Source organism: Tiliqua scincoides, chromosome 4 (genome assembly GCF_035046505.1).
Source record: "Tiliqua scincoides isolate rTilSci1 chromosome 4, rTilSci1.hap2, whole genome shotgun sequence".
Taxonomy (NCBI): domain Eukaryota; kingdom Metazoa; phylum Chordata; class Lepidosauria; order Squamata; family Scincidae; genus Tiliqua; species Tiliqua scincoides.
The window spans coordinates 156,273,533-156,298,070 of NC_089824.1; the positions used below are offsets into that span (position 1 = coordinate 156,273,533).

General features: G+C 43.3%; 1 protein-coding gene and 1 pseudogene across 1 annotated transcript in view; one reads left to right on the forward strand and one right to left on the reverse strand.

Annotated features, from left to right (window-relative positions):
- Positions 1-24,538, forward strand: part of LRP8 (LDL receptor related protein 8) — a 237,165-nt gene that overhangs the window by 80,794 nt on the left and 131,833 nt on the right. The window lies entirely within an intron of this gene.
- Positions 9,657-9,776, reverse strand: LOC136650597 (5S ribosomal RNA; annotated as a pseudogene).

Genomic DNA, 24,538 nt, shown 5'->3' on the forward strand with positions numbered 1-24,538 from the left:
GGCAGCAACAAAATAGAATTGGCAACTGAGTATTGCAGAGCAGCAAAATACATTGTCCTTGCAAGTCAAATGAATGAACAGCTTTGTGAGGCACACATGCTGGATTACTGTGTTGCTGGGAGAACAGGACTTTAGTCTATTAATGGTCATAGGAAACCTCAGGGTAACAACTGAAAAAGAAGCCTGAGGTTCGCAAGGAGACGTTGCCCCCCCCAACCTCCTCCTTCCGTGCCTTCTGCCTGGAGCCCACGTTTTTCTCTCATTGGTCTGTCGGCATCCCTCATTGTACAATACCCATCACTGCTAATGCTGTGTGGAGAAGAGAGAAATGATTTGTAGCAGACAGCTAAATACAGTCATTGTAATTCTCCATAGTAGGGGGGCGGGGGAAGGAACAAGTGCTGTAAAGCCAAGTTAAATGCCTACTCCGTAGATACCTCTCCTTACGCCACTGTCATGACAACTTGTTTTTCCCATTTAAGGTCTTTAAAGACCTGGTTGAAAGTGCAACGGTCCAAATGAAAAGTCCACTGCTGCGTTGCTCTTGTTGGGACCCTCTTATTCCAGCCACAAATTCTTTCACAGGTCTCTTTAATGTGGCCAGTGTCGCTTCTTCTATTGTAGCTGAAAGCTCAAGACGAATTGAAAATAAAAGGATAGAAGGGCCCAGCTTTTGACCACAAGGAATTCTTGATAATTGCTGATTATGCTGAGGGGTAACCATAGAAACCAGGGTTTTGATTGTAGCAGCCTAGTTCTTCTGAAGGGCAAGGTTGGGACTTCCCCTATCAGTATGGGACAACAGGAACTGCCGACAAAAGCAAAGTTATAAAGTCAGGCTAATGCCGATAAATCTGTCTTGGTAGGCTCAGTGTTGAAGCTATGGGATCACTCAGTGTGGGTTCAGAAAATGCTAACGTGTTTCTGACAGAGTGGAAGAAAGTCATGTGAAGTGGCCTAGTGTACAATGGGTTTGAAGGTATATGGTGTCTGTAAAGCCTGTCTTGTGTTGGGACTCTTCAGACAAACTGTTTCCACCCGGATTCCCTGCTGCAATGATAATAAAGGATACTGAGACATTGAGTGGTGAGGAAAATTAACTATGCTCTCTATGGTAAGATGTATTATCCATGTATTATGTATTTGCTACAAACTTGTTGGTTTAACACCATTTATACTATTGTAAGCCAGATCAGCAAAAAAGTTTGGTGGCACCTTCAAGTCTAATGAACTGCTGTGACTTAAGCCATTTCTGTTCCATATAAAAAAACAGGGACCAAATGTGTACAGCTATGGGCTGGGCAAAAATGGGTTAAGGTTTTGTGGGCTTGGACAACAAAATGTCAGAGGGATAGTGGGTCAGAAGGATCTCAGGGTAAGTCTGGATGGCAGATCCCCGCAATGGAAACAATTTCCAGAAGAGTAGCTGTGTTGGTCTGTTGCAGCAAAAACAATGGAATATACTCCAGGCATCGGATGAAGTGGTCTGTCTATAATTTGCAGAAGCTGAATTAAGTTGGTTAGTCTCTCAGGTGCTATAAGAGTCTTATGTAATGCTTCCCTTAATGGAAAGAGGCTTTATTTTCACTTTTTTTTAAACCATCTTTCCTACTCAGGGGAATGTATATGGATCTTTCTCTTCTTTTGTCCTCACAACAACCCTGTGAGGAAGATTAGACTGGGAGATAGTGCCTAGCCCAAAGTCACCCAGGAAGCTTCATGGCTAAGCAGGGGTTTGAGTCCTAAGTCCAACACCAGAACCACTACATCAGCCTGACTCAGGCTGAACCATAGGAAACAGAGACCATTTCTTCTCTCTTGGCACTATTATATGGTAGTTACTATTCAGGTTTTATACTGAGGTTCCAGACAGAAAAAAGCAATGGCCCTGCATGGACCATAGATATCCTGGGACTCTGGGGAAGAATTTGAGTTGCTTTTTTAATTTCCTCGGTAGACCAATGCTTCCCAAACTGGTGGAAAGCACTTGGCTCTGGTCCCTTAAGGGGTGGAGGCAGGGGGTGGCAGCAATGCAATTCCCAGGATCTTACTGCTGCTGGGGCTGATTGGGGAGGGGGGTTTACTTATCTTGTATAGCGCCATCCTTGGGGGGGGGGGTTCAGGGAGCCCCATGGAGCCCTCTGCAGGGATCCACAATTCTCTGTAAGTTTAAAAAAACGCAATTAGAAACTACTTCCAATTTCATAATAGAAAACTGAAAGTGGTTTCTGCTCATTTTTTTTTTAACTTTTTTTTTTTACACTTTCAGAGGCTTTCACACACTCACCCGGAGGCCAGCGCTGTGGAAGGTAAGTAAACCCCCCCCCCAATCCTGGGGATCGCTTTGCTGCCACCCCCCCCCCTGCAGAGACCTAAATGGTTCCCTCCTCCTGAGTAGGACTTTGGGAACCACTGCAATAGACCAGTGTGGTCTGCTGCATGGAAAAGACTTCCCTGGTGCAACTCCATTCTGTGGAGGAGCCGTTATTCTCCGTCTCCCCCAAACTGAGCTGGAGATAGTGGCTGCTGGGATGACAGAACCCAGAAGTGGTGGGCCAGAGCTCAATTTGGGGGAGACTGGTGGCGGGGAAGGATGGCTCCCTCGCAGAACAGTAAGCATCGTTCATATGGGAGAGGGAAAAAGAAGGGCATCTGATCCGACTACGGGACAGGGTCTGGAGACCCCGGCAATAGATTATCTGCCACACAGCAAATGGGCATTTATTCAACATCTTCATTCAGCCACTTTCTCGTAGTTATGTGGTGAGCATATTAAGAAATAGAGAAGTTTCTAATGGGGTAAGTCAATTCTCACTGACTTCCACTAAGCAGAATTGCAGGCATCTGAACCCCCTTCTGCTCTTCTCCTGCCCCCCCCCCCTAGAAACAAAGCTCTTACATCACTTTCCTTCCTGTGGACTCTTGAACAGCTGGTATCCTCAAAAGTCTGTGGTTTTTCCTTGTGGCTGACCACTTAAACTGTTGAATTAAAAAAAACAAACATGCCTTGTAATTACACTGGTCCAGTTCAGTGCCTTGTGCTTACTTTGCCACTGGATGACGAACAGCTAAAACTTCAAAGAAAGTAATTTCCAACCTTTAATTGCAAATTCTGCCTGAAAGGGTTACAGCTTGTGCCTCTTTGCTTCATTTTGAAGGGGGAAAGTGCCATGTGATGTTCATAACTCCTGAGCAGGCATGTGCACTGGATTTAGCCTCCTACAACTTCTTGGAATTAGTGTGTAAGCAAGTTGGTCAGTCCTTCACTGAAACAGCGATTATGCTGAAAATCTTTTCTATTAACTTCACTGCTTATAACACAGGCCAACACGCATTTTGCTTCCTTAAACGTTACACCAATTGCCGGGTATATTTGGGGTGCCAATTCCAAAAAGGCATCCATTTTGCCCTATCACGTCTATTTTTGGAGATATAGTATAGCCTCTTTAGTGAATGGTTCAAGCAGCTTCCTCATGAAGAAGCCTACACCATGTGTAGAATACTTGTTTCATCCTGTCAGAATAAAGGTTATAAAATGTGGTCTTGTATGCCAGATAGGTAGGATTGGGCTGTTATTTTGAGCTAACTCAATGTGCGGTGATGCAGAGGTACCAACATGGTGTCCATTGAATCTCGAAGTGGGGTTTCAGCCTCAGGAGGCCTCCTGGAGATAAGAGAAATTGGTCCCCTTCCCCTAGGGCAGTGTTTCTCAAACTGTGGGTTGTGACAGGTGGGTCCCACTAGGGTGGGTCGCAAGCCAATTTCAGGTGAGTCCCCATTCATTTCAATATTTTATTTTTTAATATAAAAAAATATATTTTTAATAGACTTGATGTTCCCATGGTATGTGACTGAATTTGGGGAAATGTTACAGACCTGTACTTTTGACAAGCTATTATGTATATTCTTTTAACAATTGTAGTAAATGGGACTTACTCCTGGGTAAGTGTGGGTAGGATTGTAGCCTAGGATTGTTACAAATTTTCCTGCTTGATGATGTCACTTCTGGTCATGGTATCACCTCTGGTGGTTCCTTGTCAGATTTTCATTATAAAAAGTTGGTCCTAGTGCTAAATGTGTGAGAACCACTGCCCTAGGGCAAGGGTGTCCAAACTTTTTGGCAGGAGGGCCAGATCATCTCTCTGACTCTGTGTTGTGGGCTGGGGGAATAAAGAATTAATTTACATTTCAAATTTGAATAAAAATACATAAATTTATGTAAATGAATATATTAGAGTTGGAACTTATATGAATGAATGAAGGTCTTGCAGTAGCTCAAGGCCTATAAAAGGCCTTGCACAAAGCAAGGCCGGCCTTTCCTTTGCTGCAGCTGCTGCATCACAGGTGAAACAGCAAGCAGTGGAGGGAGCCCTCATCCCACAGCTCATGCAAAAGGTCGAACTGTCGCCCTCACGCTGAGAGCAGTTGCGTTGGGCCAGCATGGGCGCCAGCTAGTCTCTGGAGAGCCAGGCTCATTGGAAACTGGGGGCTCCCTATGGGCTGGATTGGGAGTCCCCGAGGGCCGCAAGTGGCCCCTGGGCTGGGGTTTGATCACCCCTGCCCTAGGGTAAGAATCTGCTGGCCACATGGGTCAACTTGGACCTCCACTAGCGACATTACATGGGGCAAGACCCATCAAAGCAGATGAGACCTGGGAAGGGGGTTAGGATTCAGCAGGTGCTGCTGCTGCTGGACCTGATCCGCCCACCAACCCTACAACCTCCTTGTCTGGCCCCTGTTGGCCTTACCTGAGGTGGTAGGCTTCTATGGTCCATTGCCATGTAGATTCAGCTGCTTGCCACTTCCGGAAGCAGCTAGGTTGCACTCTCCAGTGTTATTGCATTTGTGACAGCTGGAAAGCATGTCAGGCCATTGGGATGCACATTCTGGTGGTGTAATGGCCAGTTAGGATTGGGCTGTGAATGTACAGTACTGTATGTCTCTACCACACTCTCAGTGTCCCATGTTCATGCTGTGTTCTTCTGGCTTCCTGAGGTCACAAACTTTTAAAGATGTATAGGTTCGGAGTACTTAGCAAAGGACTTGAAAGGGTCCTTTGGCTAATAAATGGATAGCATCACTATTGTGCCATCAAAACTAATTCTGAAAGTGTTGGAAGTATGAAAGTGTTTTTCCTTTTTATTCTTTCATTATGTGACATGGGCTATAAGCAATTTAACCTTCATTCTGTGACACAATATCAAAGAGAAGGCTATCAAGTTTCAAATGTAACTTTTGCTTTGGATCAACATGTCTTGATGTCCCAAAATTGCTATGATGCACTTTTTGGTAAAATTAGGGAACTTATCTTTCGTTTCAGACAGAGCAGGGGATAATGCAGAACATAATGGATATATTCTTGCCAGCATTTTGAGAAGCTAAATGTTTTGTTTTAAAAAAGCAAGACACTTGCAATCTTTGTCACAGTGATTTAACCTTCTATGACACAGTAGTATCGTATCATGACCTACCCAGAATAGCTCCTCATAGGCAGAATATAGCAAGAATTCAGGCACGGAGATTGACTTATACTGTAATTGGTATAGGAAAAAATAAATGGCACACCTTAAGAACTGAAGTCACCATGCCTAGAGTTCATTGACACCAATAAAATGGTAAAATAGTCATCCAGTTCCTATTCAGTGACCATAATTCTATACCGAAACCATCATAATTTTCTCGTACATTAAATAATATTTAGGCCATCCCTTCAGGCAGTTCCTGAAAGTGGATTGCATTATTGTATGATTTTCCTGAAAAGTTGGCCTTGTGGCCTAGGAGTGGGTAAAGATACCTACTCCTAGAACATTCATAGGCGTACTTGAATACCAAGAGCAGAAGCAGTACTATGCATTTTATGAATGGCTATTGTCTCCAAGTTGCCCGTAAAGCTGGACACTCAGGGCCCAATCCTATCCAACTTTCCAGGGCCGATGAAGCCATGCCAATAGGATGTGCACTGTATCTTGTGGTGGGACTGCAGTCATGGAGACCTCCTCAAGGTAGTTTGTTTCTTTACCTCAGAGCTGCACTGCAGCTACGTCAGTGCTGGAAAGTTGGCTAGGATTGGGCCCTTAGTTGGTATCCTTTAGCGCTACTGCCTAACTACTGGATCTTAAGCTTGAATAAAAAAATCCATCTGACCCAAACTAGACACACCGCCCATTCTATGGACCAACAGGAAAAGCATCCCTTGGTGTAAACGGCTCTGCAATGGCATGAGGCTCATACTGCTGCCAGGCCATTTAAGGCCATTTATTTATCTCCTGCAGGCTGTCCAATCACCCCCCCCCTCACTATAGCATGCAGTGCATACTCCAATGTTTCTCAAACTGTGGGTTGGGACCCACTTTCAGATGGGTCCTTATTCATTTCAATATTTTATTTTTAATAGACTTGATACTACCATGGTATGTGACTGCATTTGGGGAAATGTTACAAATCGGTACTTTTAAAAGTCTACTATGCATATGCTTTTAACAATGACAGTAAATAGGACTTACTCCTGGATAAGTGTGGGTAAGATTACAGGCTAGGATTGTTAAAAATTTTCCTGCCTAATGATGTTACTTCTGGTCATGGCATCACTTCGTGTGGGTCCTGACAGATTCTCATTCTAAAAAGTGGATCCTGGTATGAAAGGTTTGAGAACCATTGTCATACTCCATTGGCACAGTTGCAAGCGATAACATGGTAGGGGATAGAATTGAAACTTTGCTCCAAAGTATGACTACCTGACCATCTGAAGAATTTTTTTTGGTATTCTTTCCATAAAACTGGTTGCAATGCTAATATGCTAGTCATTGTATGAATGAACATCTAGGTGTCTGGTTTGTTCATATCTCTGGAGTTCATTTGAAGAGGGTCATTATGATTCATAATTTTCCAGGCAGCTGATCTAAGGACAGGACATATAACTGCATTTGCAGCAGTGTGCATTTTGATACAAGGGGAAAAAGAAAGCCTGTCTGTGCTACACTGAGCTGTTGTAGACCAGGCAGGCTGGTCTCATTGACTGTGGGTACCAGCTTATATACTGGAAAGGGCAAAACTGCTGGCAGCAAACTTGAGGAGCCTAGCCAGGACTGCAAATAGCCCAGAGCATCAGCCAGACGGTCATTTCTCTGTAGAAGACAAGTTTCTGGAATGTTTGTGAGACACATTTAGCAGCTATTCTTTAAAATAAAATATGCTTTATCTGAAATGTATTGCATGGCAATTACAAGCGAATCTAACCTGTTCTTACATACAGTGGCTGTTACTCTAAGTCTAAAGGTATTGAATATTTACCTTTTGTAATACTTTAGCAGTAAAATTGCCCCAACCCCACAGTCAAAAGACAAGCAGGGTAGGATCCCCCCATCCCATTCCTTTTTTATAGGGTTTTCTGATCTCAGGTGGTTTCTGAAAGCTAAGGAGAAGAGAAAAGCAACACACCTGAGAGTCTATGTAAACATTTTCTGTGTTTATTTGGCGCGCTTTGTGTGGGGTTCTTCTTTTTCTTTGGAAATGTTATTAACTAGAGCATTAAATGTTGGCCTCCAGCAGGGTCCCTCCATATGTTCAGAACAAATGTTTCCTCTAAAGAGACGGAATATGTACACAACAGTGTGGGGGGGGGGAAGGGAGGGAGAGAGCGCATTCATGCAATAGGACAGGTCCCAAAGCCAGGCTTCTCTGTAGATTGAAAGAGATTTATTTGGAATATCAATTTGAGGTATTAAAATGAAGCAGATTGCAAAGTTTGCTCTTTTCTAATCCACCTGTGGCAAATAGAAGAGTGAGAAATGTGGGTCCAGTTTACCTCTTTGGTGATGCATGAAGATTGGCCTACTCCCTGAGGTAGGAATAAGGCAGGATTCACCCTTGTTTTTATAAAGCAGATGCAGTGAATGGAAGGGCAACTGAAATCTAATGTAGTTTTTTCCACTTGAGTTTTCTGGCTCTTCTCTACTGATACACCTACCCTGAAAATTCGTATTCAGTTGATCAACCTGTAACTTGCACATTTCATTAAGGCAGTGAAAGCACTATTGGCCTTGGGTAGCACATAAATATATACTTTAATTATTTGGTCTGTGCTGCTGTTGATTTCAGTTTTGCCAGCTGCTCAAACTCAGTTACATGTCTGTGGAAATGATTATTAAAAGCTAATGTGGTGTACACAAGCAGATCTGGGCTCAAATTCCTGGTTACCTTAGACTAGAGCACAATCCTGTATATGTCTACTCAGAAGTAAGTCAGTGAGACTTCCATTGTAAATCCAATTGAACTTAATAGAGTTGCATTTACTCCCAGGTAAATATGTATAGGATTGCAGTCTTAAGCTACTTCATAGGATTGTTGTGTAAAATGGAACAATCCCATATAGGCCACCCTGAGCTTATTAGGAAAATAAAGGCTAGATAGAAACGTTATAAATAAATATAACATCTAACTGGATGAAATTATGAATATATTAAACAAGTTTGTAAAACTCATATTGGTGCAGAAAACTGAAAACACAGCTGTAGGCATCTTACAGCCTAATCCTATCTTTTCCCTTACTATAGCACACAGCTGTGCCCACACAGCTATCACCAACGGAGATCTCCTTAGATCTACGCAAGCTCTTTAGCTGGCGCAAGTTCAAGGAGAGAAAGAGGATGTGTTGGGAGGCCAGGAAGGGGATAGCATCCTGGCACAGGTCACAAACACCAGGGCACACCCCCTTCTGCCCCAACATGCCTTCTTCTTTCACCCAGTCTCCACCCTGTTTTGCCCTACCCATCCAGCTTATCTGCACTCCCATGCAGAGCCAGATACAGGAATGGGCCATCACTGCTGTGGCTTTTTCAGATGGAAGACCCAAAAAGGGCACTGCTGGCCCCACTCTATGCAACACTAAGGATTTTGTGACATCATAATAGTGTTACAGCAGTGTTGCAAAAGGCGTGATAAGATTGGGTCATTAATGCTTAGAATTCGGATGCTTTTAGCACTTCTCCACATCCCATGCTCCTGAATATTTGTGCCCAGAGCTAAAATCCTAGCACTCAAGACCACTTAAAAGGGATTGACACAGGACAAAATCTCTCTTCTGTTTTAGTCTATAGGTGTGAAGTGTTGATCTTCTCTCCAACATTTGCTTTCAAACAGGCTGGTTTTCTTCTTGTGCATTTTATTTTGTGTTATGTTTTGCAGCAGTCTAGTGGATATTGATTCATCCGATAGCATACTCAAGCAGAAAACCAGATTCACAGAACAGTGGTCTTTGGAAAATGTGTATGTCATTGACTAAACACACCAGGCAAGGTACTTCAGCTACAAAGTGTCTTTCAGTGGCACAGCATTCGTCTCACAGACGCAAGACATTTGCTTTGTTGTTGTTCGGCACTCTACACACGTTCTGAAAAACCCTGCCTCAATGGTGCCTTGGCTTGGAGAACTGAGTGCCTAATCAAAGTAGCTCTCATATGAAATATACATCTCCTGCCTTCTGAAGACTTGTTGCAAGAAGGTGAAATTTCTGCCTTTGATAGAAGGTGCATGTATCATGTTGGTTTTTCTTATTTATTTCTATATTCCTTTTGCTTCCACTCTAAATCCACTGGATTGTGTGATGTTTCTTTCATTTATCTAGTTGGCAACCTTCAGTCTCGACAGTCTATGGTATAAGCCTACAGCACCCGGTATTCCCAGGCGGTCTCCCATCCAAGTACTAACCAGGCCTGACCCTGCTTAGCTTCCAAGATCAGAAGAGATCAGGCATGTGCAGGGTAACAGTTGCTGTATAATAATAATAATAATAATAATAATAATAATCCAACTGTATTGGCGTCTGCCTTTCCATTGGACCATTTCAGCGATGTGGAGAAGGGGGATTTGCTGCATGGGTAACAGTCTATCCGCCATACCTACTTTACCCAGGCTTCGCGCACTGGAGAAGACACTATTCCAGAACCACTATTCAGAGCGTGATACAATAGTCCTCCAAGACTGAAGGATGCCAATCTTTCATTTAGCCAGTGGAAGATACATAATATTAATTACTATTGGCTTCCATTTTTATTTCAGATCAATGACAAAACTGCAAAAGCAGTCAAGATAGGAATAGCAAGGGTGTTTTCTCTAGTCTATACACTGGGCAAGGCAAGTCTCAGTTTGCCTTCTGCAGGGTACTGGACTCTGTTGGTCATTTGGTTGTGCATTAGGAAAGAAAAGCATAAGGCTTGCTAGGTGGAGTCAGGGTGGGTATCAATGGGGCAGTGGTGTGGAGGTGACTGCAAAATCATTATAGTCAAGGCCAAATAGCTTTTAATCCTGAAGCTTACTGCAGCAAGTAACAGAAATGATGAAAGGATCAGAGAACATGATTCTGCATTTAGACAAAGCAATTGCCTGTTGCATTTAGAATAACTGTTGACCCTACCCAGTCTAGTTTTTCATCGTCTTTTAGTTGCTGCAAGCCAGTTCTCCCCTGTACTGGATGATTTCTCGCTTTCTTCTGTGGAAACTACACCAGTGAAAGTCTATCTGTCTCTATTTAGGACTTGCCTATTGGTTTTGACTTGGAAGGACTACTTGTTCAGATAACTGTACTGAATGTGTCAATTTTCCCCTTAACCTTTCAGCAAAGCTCTTGCAGTCCATCATGACTTAACATTGTAGAACTGTGCTCAGATTAATCAGAGCTGTTGTAAGATATTTTTGTAAGGAATGTTGTCATATTGCATTTTTATCACAGGGGCCTGATCTTGCCACTTCTTTCGGTGACTAAAAAAAGTCCCATGGAAAGAGTGAATATTTGTTATCCATATTTGATTTTATAAATGTTGACCTAGTCTGCTTGGAAGCCCTGGACTGAATTTCAGATGCCTGGGGAAAAGTAGTGGTTAAGCACGAACAAAGGAAACTGCATGTATTCAGAGGTGCACACTCAAGATACAGAGAAAACCAGTCCCATTTCATGCAAGCAGTGAAAGAATCTAGGCTAGACATCATCTTCTGAAGCAAAATCCAGGGCCTGACATGGACAACGTCCAACTGAAATTCATCACTGAAGCAGGCTGCTTGATTATTCTTGTCATGAAACTAATCTGGCCACATACGCCTACCTGCAGGTTGTCATATGTGTCTCCTTGTTGGATGCAGCCTTGAGCGAGCAGCGTGTGGAATAGTTTCTCATCTTATGATAGAATCTTGAGTGCTGAAATGCTGCAGCTCATTTGCCGACTGGAGTGTGTTAAGAGTGCATATATCTCTACTCTTATTACTATTTAATTGGCTGCCCGCCCAGTTCAAGATGCTAATTCTTACCTTTTTAAAGCCCTAAAAAGCCTGAATCTTGCATAATTCCAGGAGTGCCTTCTACCATATGTGCTGCCCTGTTCATTAAAATAATTGAGAAAGGTGTTGCTCAGTAGTCCTCCAACCTCTGTAGTTCAGTCTGAGGGCAGGAGAACAGCCATTCTCTGTTGCAATGCCCACCCCATGGAACTCCTTCCAACAAGATATTAGACCAGGCCCCTTGTTCTTCAACTTCAGCCAGCATTTTGCTTCCATCTGGATTTTGCTGAGTGACTTGAGTTTTTATTTTACTTATATTTTGCTGCAAAATATTTTATTTTTATTATATATTATGTATAATTCTTTTTTGTTTTCAAATGAAAACTTTGAAAAGTTACTTCACTTTGAGTTCTAGCTTGATAAAATAAAATTGAGTAGAAGTTTTGTAAATGAAGTTTGCGCATTTCTAGTCTTGAAAAATGCAAGGGAATTGTATCAGGGCCGTCTTTTAAGGCTTGAGAGTAGGTTTGGCAAGAATACAAAACCTGAAGAACCTGTTTACAAAAGTGGGGTGAATGTCACCTTGATTTAAAAAAAAAAAAAGAGATTGTCTATATGGCCTATGATGGTCCTGTTAAACTTCACAATAGTTTAAGACGGGGTGTCAAACATAAGGCCCAGGGGGCAGATGTGACCCGCAGAAGCTTTTTATCTGGCCCTCAGGCTCTCAGCTGCTGAGCAATGCTGAGGTGGCACTGCTGGAAGGGTGGCCTGCCTGATAATTGGGCTTTCCCATATCTCTTCTGTCATTTGCAGCTAATGAGTTCCTACAGGAGAACAGAGTGCTTATTTCTGGTTTTGACCTGACATCACTTCCTGTGCAATGACATAACCTCCTGCCCTCAGCAGGCATCATGAATGCTGTTTGGCCCTCTGTATGAAATGAATTTGACACCCCTGGTTTAAGGTGTCTCTTAAAGTGTCTTATCATATGCTAATAATACGTTCCTTTTATCACTGAATGCCGGTACCTTTGTTAGCCTCTCCTGAATTGTGTGAATTTGTGCCACTTACAGAAACAAAAAAAAATTGCTTCCTAGGTTATGGTCAGACAGGAATGTCAAACTATGTCAAATATTTGCAGATTGAGTTCGCAATTCAATGAATGGATGAATGACTTTTCGAATAATCGTTATCTAAATAGTTTGATAAATAGCATGTTAATGGTTGTGAAGCACATGGTATCCCCAGATATCTTTTAAAGTGCTCATTTTCGTAATGATATCCGTTCGCAGTGATTAAATAACTTTTCATTTTCATTTGATTACTCTAATAATGGTATTAGAGTATTAGAGACCAGAAGGTTAATAACACTGTACTGGCAACATTGAAAGGTGCATTAGCATCTGCTTCTCGACCTAATATCCTTTACTGCAGTGATCCAGAATTGCTCATGTTCTGAATCAGTGTGCAGCTCAACTATGAACAGAAGTGAAACTAATGTTCAAGCATTTGATTGCATTGTTGAGGATGGTCTAAGGATATGAAAGGGAAGGGGAAAGCTGGCTCTATCTGGCAACACATTTATTCGCATGACACAAATAGCATTTATTCAACCCAGCACATTTTCAGACTTGGTTCTATATTATGGGTAACAAATCTGTTTGCAGGAAGTGGAGGATCCTTAAGAAGCTGAGTATAAGTCACTGCCTGAGATAGGGAAAATATATCAGAAGGATAGAAGTCAAAGTTTAGGGTTTTCCTTGGTTGACTGCATCCTCTGAGCAAATCAAATTTCAAAGATTAAATAAATGTTTTCCTGAGGCTAGTGAAGCTGATCAGGCACAAAATGTGTGTTCATTTTCATCTTGGATGTGGATGTGAATCATTTTCAGTTAACAATCCAGTATCTTGTTTCTCTTTCCTTCCAGCTCTCCCCCCCCCACCGTCCGTACACAGAAACACCACGCCTTTTTGTATTAATTTGTCTTACAGAACTTCTGCTAATTTTAGTTTTACCCCCATGTAAAAGAGAGAACCCCTTTTCCAGCATATTAAAAGTCTTTGCTCCTTTAAAACTGTTTTATGTTTACAACTTGGCTGCAGAGATAGATTTGTTTGCCCCAAAAATTGCTTTATAGCCCAGTCCTGAGCTGCCCAGCATACAGGGCTGCTGCTGTGCCACAAATGGCTGCCGTGGCATCCTGAGTGCAACTGGGCAGCTGCCAACCTCTCCTTGGAGGAAGGGGATTTTTGTCCCCTTCCCCTGGGTAAGGGAACTAACCCTGCAATGGGGCTACTCAATTCTGCAGTGGCTCTTTAGCCAGCACAAAATCAAGGTGTCCTGTGTTGGGCCACACGGCCGGACATGGGACTCTGGATCGGTCCCACCCTCTCTTGCCCCACTCCCTCCCCGCCACACCTTCCCCGTCTTCTGCCCACCCCAGAACACCTCTTGTTCCCACACCTCCACTCTCATCTCTGCTGCTTGGCGATCTGGGTGAGCCGCCGCATGGTGGACTGAGGGCCCAGCACCAGAACTGGCCCAGCGCGGGCTTGCAGTGGGCTAACTTGGGAGCTGGGCTGGTGGCACGGCTCATTGCGATAGTGCACGCCAGCTGTAAGCTGATGCGCATAGAGCTGGATTGGGTCCTTAACCAGTTAACTCTAAACTAAGTGCACACTTTAGCAAGAGCCAGTTAATTGTAAAAACTCATTGATACATCTCATTTCTTGATCTCGTGCTTATACATTTTATGAGAGTTAATCATAAACAAGATAACAAAAAATAGGAGTATATGTTTTTGGAGCAGCAATAAAGCACTCCTAGGCCCCAATCCAAAGGGTATTTTCTCCTGACAGAACTAGCGTTCCATCAGAAGAAGGCCCTCTCTCTCAGTGCTGCAGACACAGTGACATGTGCCTCACAGCTGCCACTGCGAATGGCTGGCGACCATATGTGTGCCTTTTGAGAACCCAGCTACTGCCAGAGGTATGCACTGTGGGCGGGGAGGGGAAGTAGCAGGGCATTATGGGGTAGGAACTGAGAAGCATGTTGGGGGAGGGACAGGGTGGATCTGGGGGCAGTTGTGCACGCCAGATCTTATCTCCCATTTTTTGTCTCCTTGGCCTCCTGATTCGCTTATGCCAGATCCTGGAGACCATAACCCATCATTGGGCATATGGACAGGTTAGGCCTCTCACACACCTCTTGATCGTCCCCTACACCATAACATGCAGCATAGTCCTACGTGGCACATCAGGACCTGCATCGGAGTATTGGAGGATAAGATTGAGCAGCGAGTTTTCTTTATATCATTCCACCTAAAGAGGCGATTTAATGTGCCAGTGCCATTAAAGGGATTGTGTAATAGTTATGTTTTGTTTTATTTTTATTAGGAGGTGTATTTTTGATTGTATTTACTGATGGTTTCATTGCTGACATATTGACTATTTGGCGCCTTGATTCTTTGGTCATCCAGAGAGAAAAGTGGGGATATCAGAGCTTTTAAATTTAATATAATATATAAACAGGGAAAACAGCTTCAGGTGTGTTTGCATTTTTTAATTAAACGCACTGAAAACAGATGTGAACAATGACAGCTGATTGTTCCTAACTGCGTTGAGGAACAGGATCCTAACAGCGTTTAGGATCCAGCTCTATGCGCACCAGCTTGCTGCCGGCATGCACTATCACAATGAGCCATACCACCAGCCCACATATGCAACATATGGGCAGATATACACAGAATGCCTAATACAGCTTATCTATATTGAGGCAGGTTGACTACATAAGTACACTTCCAGCTGGAGGGTTTTTGGAGAGTTAAGACATACCAATTCAGTGAACCTGATAAAAGCCATCCAGGGACTATGTTGGAGCCTGAGCTGATGCTGCAGATAGCAAAGTGGGGCCTTGTACAATACATCTAGTTGGTCCAGAGTAGCAAGGGCAGAGTAGCAATGGTAGCCTATGTATCCCATTGGAGAACCCAGCTACTGCCGGAGGTTACCGGAATGAGCAGTGGGCAGGGAGGGGAAGTAGTGAGGCATTTGGGGGGAGATTTCTAGTGCCTTTTCTCCACTTGTGGTGTAGTATAAGAAGATGGGCAGCCCAATCCAACATAACTTCCCCAGCACTGATGCAGCCATGCCAACAGTGGCAACAAACTCCCACAGAGGAGTTTCAAGTCTGTGAGGCCTCATCAAGGTAAGGGAACATTTGTTCTTTTACTCGGGCAAGCCTCTGATACTCTCATGGACCAGGACTTGTGCCAGCTATTTTGCTGATACGTGAACCTAGCTGGGCATAGAACATCGGCGGAGCCGCTGCCACTGATAACTGACTGCCCCTTTCTGTTCTTGGTTCTTCCTTCTACTTTTCCTGTTCTAGCCACTGCCTGGTCCTATGCCAACTTACCAGTGCTGGTGCTCCCATTGTGGTCACGGTCACCCAGGCATTACTGCTCACTGTTTGTGGTGGTGGCCAGGCTGCTTTACTATGTCTATCACATTTTGCAATGGCCGTCAAGTGCACTGTGCCATGTGGATGCTCATTCCTGCAGTTCAGCAGCCCAGTAGGATTGGGCTCTTAGGATGCACTCCTATACATACTGACCTCGGAATAAGTCCCACTGAGCACAGTGGAACTTCATTCTGAGTAAACTTTCATATAATTGCACTGTAGGTTAGCCGGGTAAAGCTGCTATCTGGAAGCAGCCTGATTCTTAAAATGGAGGATGTGGTTGCTATATATCTAGTAACTAGGCAGATCCCAAGCTGCCTGCTGGGGAAGATAAAGGGCAGTGAGGGAAGGGTGGAGGAGGGTGGAATGGGTGGGGTATGGGCAAAAACAGTTCCTCCTGGGGGAGGAATGTGACAGGGAGGCTGTAGGACGGGGGTGTATGTGGCCCTTTCACCCCCAGAGCCTTCTGATCTGCCCCTGCTGGATACAGCGTGCCTGTTCTTGGCTTGGCAGCACTAGCATGGGGGGGAGGGAGATAGGATTGGGCTATTAGTTCATCTACGGAGGTCATAGCAAAAATGAGATTTCACTCGGGGACTTTTCTGTGTAATCTGTTATCCTCTGGGCCACTGTATATACTAGTAGAAGTAAACATATTTGTTATTGTGCAAAAAACTAAAGAAGCTAGGCCGTGTGCATGGTTAAATATTGCCAAGACCCCAACTACAGGCTTCCAGTAGAATAAATGCATATTGGTTTATGATTACCTTTTAATAATAAATGCCTACTTTCCTTCCGTTTTACTTTGATAGTAATACTACCATACAACGACCATACTACGACCACCTGATCTCCTGTAGCCTACATGGCTTAGTACTGTACCTCCCCATGTGTGATGGTACACCAAAGCCTCCAGTGAGTTAGTGCGCTTGCCTGTGTATGTTACCAGATAGATGGTGCTGCCATTGGTTGAATGGGCAGACCATAACTCAGTGGGTAGGATATGTACTTTGAGTACAGAAAGCCCTGGGTTCAGTCTCTAGCATCGTCAGTAATAAAGATCTAGTTGCCTTCTGGAGACCCTGGGTAGCTACTTCAGAATAGGCAGGACTGAGCTAGATGTACCACCAGCCTGACTCGGGCTAAGGAAATTTCATATGTTTGATTATACAGTACAAGGTTCTGCCTTTGCTTGGGTAGGATTGGTTTGTGTTGGATGTCTGTGAATGACATCGCTTGTGTATTAAAAATTATACAATAATTGTCTTTTTGTAATAATATTTTCATAAGTATGAATTGGAAGACTTTCCTGTTTCTCTTTTCTAAGTTTGCCTTGTATTAACACAGACCAACAGCTTGCCTTTTGTTTTTTTTAAATTTCATCAGCCTTGATATGATTCTGTCTGCTGTACCCAGTGATTTTGCTTCTCCTATCTACCTATTCAGAAAATTTTTCCCATTTGATGTTTGCTAAATTCTAATAATCAATTCATAGACATTCCTCCTGGGTATTTTCTATTTAAATAAGGTTTGCTAGTGGCCTGCAGATTTCTCTTGGTTTCTTTGCTCTTGCTTAGATGAGAAATGTGTTCAGCCATCAGTTAAATGGCATGTGACAAAGTTGGATTTAGTATTGAGAATTTAGTGACAGTTCTTGAAATTGAGGAGAATGTGTTAGTGCACTCAAATTTCATGTTTTATAACATTCAGTGTGAACCTCCAATTAAATGCCACACCCAAATTATTCTCTCCCTCTAGATTATAATCTAGGTTTGATATGTGCATCTCAATAGAAATAAAGCCTCTATGAGTTGTCGGAGCTAACCAGAGTGAAAGTTCGAGAGTGCAACTAATAGAACTTTAATGGAAATTAATACACTTGCTGATAACCTAATAAGTTAATTACTATGGGGATGTAGTAATCAACACATGATAAAATGGACAGCACTTTAAAACAACAAAGTGGTTTGTAGAATTCTTGGTTCTAATGTGTCCCTTTCAGAGTTGCACATTAGCAGCAGAAGGGAAAGCTTATAAATTTAAAAAGCAATGACCAGATGAAGAATTAACAAATTTGGAATAACAAAACAATAACAAGATTATCTTTTGCTGCAACTTTCCCTATGGAACCGAAAGAGTAGGAATGGATCAGCATGTGGGATTGGGAGCCAACATGAATTTGAGAAGTTTGATGTCAACTTGCAATGTCAGCATTGGAATTCATATGTCAAGCCTTTCCCCTCAATCCTGTTTGGTCCTCCTAGATCTCCACAACAAGATCAGTGCAAAAAAGATGGGAGAACATGTTTAATAGCTTGCAGTTGTGCAGAGTGCAACATGTAAACCAAGTTATCTAGAATTAACACTCATTTAATTCTAGAAAGAGTTATCAGATCTAAGGCTTCAGTTTCAACTAATATAATCTGACTGATTTCTGATATAGGCAAGGAATCTCAACATCTTTAGGGCTTCAGTCATTGTATTGTAGGATCCTGAAAAATGTTATCACGCAGTGTACTATTAAGCCACAAGTCTTTAAGATTGAAGATCTGTTTCATATCAAAATAGCAAATCTAAACCTGCTGCTTTCTGCCAACATCCAAGTTCTCTCAGTATACTTGGGTGGAACTCAAAATCATAGAATTGCATGAGGCCAAGGGTCATTCAGTTCAATTTTCTGCCCATTCTTTCAGAGCAGGGCTATTCATCTGCTGATTTCATCCTACTTTTTAGAATGAGAATCTATCAGGACCCACCAGAAGTGATGTCATGACAGGAAATTACATCATCAAGCAGGAAATTTTTAACAATCCTAGCCTGCAATCCTACCCACACTTACCCAGGAGTAAGTCCCATTTACTATCATTTTTAAAAGCATATACATAGTAGCCTCTTTAACGTACTGATGTATAACATTTCCCCAAATGCAGTCACATACTGTAGTGATAGCTAGTCTAGTATATTAAAAATAAAATATTGAAATAAATGGGGACCCACCTGAAATTGGCTTGCGACCCCCCTAGTGGGTCCCAACCCACAGTTTGAGAAACACTGCGCTAGACCAAACAGCTCAACCTATGCAGTCTACACAGAATAAACCCATTTATAATGGTGTTTGCAGAGCATATAGTTTCAGAATTCGGTGCTCTAAGGGCCAGACTTCAATCCACCTCTTTCTCTCTTCCCTCCCATATCTCATATAGGATCTGTGATTTTTTCTTTAATTAAGTTCTGGATTTGTTAGGTATGGCTTGTTCATCCTGAATTCAGAATAGAACTGGCAAACAGTGCTGGTACTTTGGTTAATTTCCCCTCCCCCCAAGGAATGGCACCCCAGTTGATGACATTTTAAAAATTGATTTTTCAAGATAGGGTAGAAGTTGTTCATTTTTTGCATTCTGTGACAAAACGTTTGGGAGGGGGGCAAGGCAACTGAGTTCAGAATGTCTGTCTTCACCTTCAGTTACTGAGTTTCCTGTGCCTCCCGTCCTAAAGAAAGCTGACTCTTCAGGTTTCTTGGTTGTTTAAGGTAATTTAGTTTGAGAGAATGCCAGTTAATTGTCTGACATAAATAGCCCTGTGCAAATTAGCCATCTGGGTGAAGAGCAGAGCCTAAAAGCTGCTGTGAAAGAGCGCTCATTTTTAATTTGGGCATTCACTGGGGACTGTTGCCAGAGTTGGGTTCAGGCACTCTCAGCGTGAACTATAGCCTGCCCAAATGCACCATGAGCTAATGTAACATGGAGGCATTCATGTGGGAAATTAAAAAGTCGGATGGACAAACGTTGCAGCTTTGAGAACTCAATAAAAACTTATTACCAACTAGAGTGGTCCTAATATCCCAGTGATAGAAATGCCAGTGCTACTGCAGTGGCAGAATGAGATTTTCTTTCCTTTTTTTTTCATATGTGCATGCGTGTAAGTAATTGTCATTCATCAGAAGAGATAGGAATTTAATTTCCTTCTGGATATATTTAGATTTAAATGGAAATTTCTCCTCTTTTGCCCTTGCTCAAAATACCTTGGTTCCTTAGTTGCATCTGTTGGTCCTTAAGCAATATTCAGAGAGTGAGCATGCTTAATATTTGTCAAAATTCAGCACAGTAGTGAGAGCACAGGATCAATTCCTCTTGTGCCCTCATTGAAATTATCTCTGTGTAGAGTGACAGGAAAGATAGGAAATAGTGCTCGTTTGAACCTGGCAACAAGAGACAGGTAGAACCTGAGAAGTGGTGCTCTGTCTACAGCAGGGCCTTCCAAACCCTGACCTGGCAGCCGAATCCACCTCATGACCATAGCTTACCATTCCGCCGGGTCGCTGCATGACTTCTACTGAGATCAGGGGACAGGGATGCTCTGGGCATTCGCGTCTGCCCAGATGTCATTTTGCACAGCCTGCTGGGATACTGGGCAATAGGTGCAACTGTCCAGAGTGTTCCTGTCTTCAGTAGAAGATCTCAGTAACCCAGTGGAATGGCAAGCTGCAGTCTGAACGGGGACTACATATTTATTACACAGCGCTTGCAAGTTTGGTGAACGCTAGTCTACAGAATCTATATGAATATAATGGTAACCCTCTTGGACCAACACTTGGTGCTTCCAGAAAACCTATAAGCAGAGCATGAAGGCAGTAGTAGCCTGCTTGATATTCCCAGCATCTGGTTTTGATCAGGTATATTGCCTCCAATATGAAGATTTTGTTTAGCCATCATTGCAAGTGGACCCGAATACTATCACGCCACAGCAACTACTTTCATGTTAGGGATCCTGTACAAGTACAGAGTTTTCAGAAATGGTGAGCAGATGGTTGAACTTTCTCATAGTTGAAGCTGAAAATTACATGATATGGCTCATGGTAAGAAGATGGTTTTCGGGGGGAAATAGCAAAAAATGAGCTGTATCTTGAACACTGACTTGTGTCCATTCCCAAGTGTGATTGAATTCATTTGAGAGTAACGAGATTTTCTTACTATATGGAAGAAAAGAAGTTAGCTGTTTCTTGAGGATGAGCATTTTTTCATGATTAGGAACGGATTGCATATTAACCCTTGCTTTTCCTCCATTTCAGAAGAAACTGAGGCTACAATCCTATCCACACTTTCCTGGGAGTAAGCCCCATTGACTATAATGGGACTTACTTCTGAGTAGACATGAATAGATTGTGCTCTGGGTATGCTATTCTGTGGGCACATTTTAAAGTACTCTCAGGGATAAAAGACTTGATGTCAAAAAAAAACAAAAACCAAAAAATTTCTTGGGGTCATAACTGATCAAGAAGGGAGAGGGACCTCAGCTTCCCCGGCAAACTTCTTTTCTTCCCATAGTGTTGGCATAAAGAAATCTACATACGTGAGCATGTTTGGTTTAATTTTATCAGGATCTGCTTTGTATCCTAACTTAGACTGATTCACATGTGTCTGTATGTTGCTCATTGGTTTGTGTTGCTCATTGGTTTATCAGAAACCTGTCCTGGCTTGTCCTGTCCAATCTGCATATTTCTCAACTGCAAGTCTTAATTAGACGGTACAACTATAAATGATGTGAACATGTGTCTTCAAATTTGAGCAAGGTGACCTCAGTTACTTAAAAAAAATGGAGATGCACAAACCAATATTCTTTTTAGCTGCATAAATTGCTGAAACAGGTTCGTAATGACTAGTGGTGTTTCCTAGCTTGATAATAAAGTATGCATGAGAATCAAGAAGAAGTGAAGGAGTAGTGGAATCAGTTTGATAAGCCTTGAAATCCGTACCCATATCCAAATCCAGTGCTTTACATAGTAGAGAAGCCAACAGCTCCTTCTAGAGCTAGTCCTCTATAGGAGAAGCTGCCAGGCAGCTCAATCCTGAGCTGCCCAGTGCATGGGGCTGCAGCAGCACAGAAAATGGCCTCCGCTGCATCCTGCATGCTTTGCAAGCACTGCCGGCAGCTCCTCAGGAGACGGGGACTTGCATTCCCTTCCCCCAGGTAAGCTGAGTAGCCCTACAATGGAACTGGATTCCATGCTGACCCTTGGATCAGCATAGAATTTTGAGCCTCTTTGTCAGGCTGGTGGCCCGAAATGGAGGCTCAGGATCAGGTGGAGCAAAGCTCCACTAGTCCCGCCTCCCTCCCGCCCTGCTTTCTCTCCTGGCACGCCTCCACCCTGCCCTCTCCTTGCCCTCCCTCCACCTCCCCCCTCCCCGGAATGCCTCCTCCCTGCCTCCACCTACCACTGCTGCTTGGCTGTCCACGCGACCACCGAGTGGTGGAGCTCTGGTACTTGTCCGGCGCTAGCCTAGCACTGGCAGAGCACTGGTGCTAGGACCCGCAAACTTGCCTTATGGCACGTTTGCAACAGTGGCCGCCAGCAGTGAACCAGTGTTCCGAGTTCAGGATTGAGCTCTAAAATTCTCGAGTAGGGAAGGGTTGTTTCCTGATGAAGAGCTGTGTGCATGAAACACATTGGGATTGAGATTTGTAGTAGTTGTGTCACTCATCTTGTACCTGCTGGCTTTTACTCCTCTTTCAGCAATTTTGGTGGTTGTCTTTTGCTGTGTTGTAATAGAAATTGCTACTAACTTCTTCCTGTTGCACCATCCTGTTTGGTCTTATATCTGTTTAAACAATCTAGCTAAAACTAGAAGTTTCAACTCCTACCTTGAAACTTTTGAAACTTAAATGCACCTGACTTTGCTCTGGATCAAGTGCAGGCCTGGCCAAACTAACTGCCTAATCCTATTCTCCCCCTCCCCCAATCAATGTGGTGATGCTGAAATGGCTACTGCTGCATTCTGTGGAGGGGGCAGTTGCAGAGGTCTCCTCTGGATAAGGGAACAAATGTTCCTTTACCCATACCTGAGGATAAACCTTTGCCACACAAAGAGGTCTACTCAGACCTGCGCTAGTGATTTTGCTGGTGCAGGCCCATGTGAACCTATGTTGTGGGTTCAGGTCCAGGAACGAGGCTAGGATTGCCCTTCCTAGACTGTTCAGCCTTTCCTCCACCCTGTCACCACTTTGTTCCACCTTCACCTTTCCCCATACTGCCCCTGTTCCACCTTCTCCAGCAACGTACCTGTCTCAGGGGGTCCAGGGGGATCCACAAGCATGTGCAGGAAGGCTCTGTCCTTCCTCCTGGTGCTCTGGCAGCATGTGTGTCAGCATGCTGTCAGAGTTATATCTGCGATCCTCCATTACAGATTTCCTTCTCCAATATTCAATTGTTTTGCATTTGAGGTTTTCAGTAAGGTCATCAGAAAGCCTGTTGGTTTATTTTTAAAGAAATGAGTTACATTTTCTATATTTTCCTAACTTGAGGGCATTAATATGCAGAGGATGTGAGAGAGACTTTGAAAATTTTAAATAATGAAAGATATGCAGGCAGAGATAGCAATACCTTGTTCAGTGTTAATGATGTTCTTTTGAAGTAGCCTACTTCTGAATTCTATTTTCTACCACCAGACTGAAAAAGAAGCACCTGCAATTAATCACAATGGCAAAGAACAGCACTGGTTTAGTATTTTATCTTGACAGAGGTCTGCACAGGGAAGTGTCTGCCATCTCGGTACACCACTTTTTCAGAAGGATTTATTTGCCAAGCAGTTGGAACTGCCGGAGTTGTGAATGGTGCAGAATTTATTGTACTGCATGGAGTACCATTTGTGTATAAATAAAAGTAGCGAATGAAGTTTTTGCTGTGTAATAGAGACCAAAATTTTACAAATCATGGTAGAAGAAATCTTTAATTCTCTATGTATCTCAGTAAAGCACACAGATGTTTCTGAGACATGGTTATAGAAGTCCTCTGAAATTGGATGTTGGTAAGCATAGGCAGGAAGAAAGATGACTTCTTTTTAGACAGCTAGATTGATCCTACTCAGGTTATGTGTTGTAAACAGATCTACTGGAAGGCGTTAGGTGTGCTGACAGAGGATTTTGTTTCAAAAAGCTGCTACTGGGAATAACAGTTTGAGTTGTTCTTCTATCAGAATGCTTCACTTGCTCCCATGCTCTGTTGGCTAGTCTGCATTGATGAACATAAGAACAGCCCCACTGGATCAGGCCATAGGCCCATCTAGTCCAGCTTCCTGTATCTCACAGCGGCCCACCAAATGCCCCCAGGGAGCACACCAGATAACAAGAGACCTCATCCTGGTGCCCTCCCCTGCATCTGGCATTCTGACATAACCCATTTCTAAAATCAGGAGGTTGTGCATACACATCATGGCTTGTACCCCATAATGGATTTTTCCTCCAGAAACTTGTCCAATCCCCTTTTAAAGGCATCTAGGCTAGACGCCAGCACCACATCCTGTGGCAAGGAGTTCCACAGACCGACCACGCGCTGAGTAAAGAAATATTTTCTTTTGTCTGTCCTAACCCGCCCAACACTCAATTTTAGTGGATGTCCCCTGGTTCTGGTATTATGTGAGAGTGTAAAGAGCATCTCCCTATCCACTCTGTCCATTCCCTGCATAATTTTGTATGTCTCAATTGTGTCCCCCCTCAGGCGTCTCTTTTCTAGGCTGAAGAGGCCCAAACGCCGTAGCCTTTCCTCATAAGGAAGGTGCCCCAGCCCCGTAATCATCTTAGTCGCTCTCTTTTGCACCTTTTCCATTTCCACTATGTCTTTTTTGAGATGCGGCGACCAGAACTGGACACAATACTCCAGGTGTGGCCTTACCATCGATTTGTACAACGGCATTATAATACTAGCCGTTTTGTTCTCAATACCCTTCCTAATGATCCCAAGCATAGAATTGGCCTTCTTCACTGCCGCCGCAAATTGGGTCGACACTTTCATCGACCTGTCCACCCCCCCCC